We start from the raw sequence: 2,500 nt of genomic DNA, 5'->3' as shown, positions 1-2,500 counted from the left end.
ATGCATTGACAAGCATACAAGGACATACAAAAGGCATACACATGCATATAACGTATACATGGGCCTGCATGCATACACACAAATAGGCCTTCAAGCATAGACACACACACACACACACACACACACATACAAGCCTCCACACAAATATGCGAGCACACACACACACACACACGCATGCGCACACACACACACACACACACACACACACACACACACACACACACACACACACACACACACACACACACACACACACACACACACACACACACACACACACACACACACACACACACACATAAACACACACACACACACATCCAGATGGATGGATGGATGAATGGTCGAGTTGAAGACGAAGACGAGAAGCAGGTGATGATGGGGCTGGACGCTTTGAAGAGCAACCACTCATAAAAGGAAAAAAAGGAAGAAAGAAAGGCATAAAGAAAGGCAAAAAGAAATAAAGAATGAAAGAAAGGTTCTTTACTGTTATTTCCTAATGGAAGTCTTGTCATTTCACAATGGGAATTTTTCCAGCTGGCATTTTAGAAGTAACATTTTTAGTAATGGATTATCATGACGTAATTCCAACAATAACATGCATTAAAGTTATTATGTTCTTCTTAGAAAGATACAAACCTGTTGACGTTGTTAACATGGGATCTCTAATGTATTGCCATGTTGGACTTTTATCATTTTATTATCAATTTGTGTTAACAGAAAACATCTTGTGCCATCTAATTAACTTATTATTCATTTGTAAGCAATTTATTGAATGTTATCAACCATAATTACATTATTATCCTTAATGTTGTTAATAATTACAAAATTGCATAATGACAATAATGATCATAATAAATAGAGAATTAATAATAAATAGAGAATTAATAATAAATAGAGAATTCACAAAGCAAAAGCTTGCAAAATAGTAACACGGTACGACCAGTGATATTACTAATGGAACAGGTGAAACGTATGTGTGAATGGGCGCTTTACAATGTATAGAGAGAGAGAGCTGGCATCAAACAGTGTTCCCCTCCCTCTGCCTGCCAGCAGATGCTATGCTGGGCGAGGAAGGGTTCAGCTGCACAAGAGTGGACCTAAAGATTAGCACACGGATGGGGGGGGGAGGGGGGAGTTGGGGACGGAACCAGAACACACGCAACACACAAAAACACAAAAAGCAATCACCACCACCAGGCCGGAAATAGTTGCCAAATGCAGGGTTTGGAGACTGTTTGACAATGATTGAACGAAGAAGAAAGAGAGGGAGAAGCCAGGGAAATGGTATGATTAACTCAACCCCATCCTGACTACTACCTCATTCTATCATAATAGTGTCAGATTTTGTAACTATCATTTGTATTGCATACTTTTTGTTGTTTTGGTTGTAATTACCTTGCAGTTTTTGAGCAAGGTAAATGTGCCAGTAAAGCTTGTTGGATTTTGAATCTTGATTGAGTCAGAGAGGGTGTGTGTGTGTATTTCCATAAATAGGACCCACGCAAACACACACACACACACACGCACACACACACACACACACACACACACACGCACGCACGCACGCACGCACACACACACACACACACACACACACACACACACACACACACATCCACACACACACACACACACACACACACACACACACACACACACACACACACACACACACACACACACACACACACACGGCGGCACTTGTCAGCTGCAGCCCAGGCTGAGTGTGGGCCCAGATGGTGGTGCAGGGCATAACTCAGTTATCTGTCTATGGCCTCTAAAGGAATGCCTACAGGCCCCTTTAATTCCCCTAGGACGTCACCAGAAAGGGGAGAGAGAGAGAGGAGAGAGAGAGAGAGAGAGAGAGAGAGAGAGAGAGAGAGAGAGAGAGAGAGAGAGAGAGAGAGAGAGAGAGAGAGAGAAGAGAGAGAGAGAGAGAGAGAGAGAGAGAGAGAGAGAGAGAGAGAGAGAGAGAGAGAGAGAGAGAGAGACTAACGGGTTAGTAAAGGGCTTGGAGCCCTGAGCTGTCCCCACCAGTACACAGCATGAGTCTTAGTGGGTGGACTGGGCCGTGCGTGGCTGCTGACGTCATGAGTGATGGGAGCAGCCGTAGACAACAACGATTAGACAGACACACAGACATAATGACGGAGTGACTGACAGACAGATGGACAGGAAGGTAGACAGACAGGCAGAAGGAAAACATACAGACAGACAGGAAATATAGACAGACAGTCAGACAGGAAATAAAACATACTGAAGAGAGACAAACATACACGCAGGAAGACAGATAGACAGACGTGCAGAAAGACAGACAAGACACATTGGAAGACAGACAGACAGAATGACACACAGACAGACATGCAGAAAGACATTCGGACGGATAAACAAACTGACTGATAGACACGTAGGAAGACAGACGGACAGAAAGACGGACACGCTGGAAGACGGACGTACAGGGTGACAGACACGCAGGAAGACAGACAGACAGACAATC

The sequence above is a fragment of the Gadus chalcogrammus genome, chromosome 9, assembly GCF_026213295.1.
Source record: "Gadus chalcogrammus isolate NIFS_2021 chromosome 9, NIFS_Gcha_1.0, whole genome shotgun sequence".
NCBI lineage: Eukaryota > Metazoa > Chordata > Actinopteri > Gadiformes > Gadidae > Gadus > Gadus chalcogrammus.
This window is presented reverse-complemented; position numbering follows the sequence as displayed.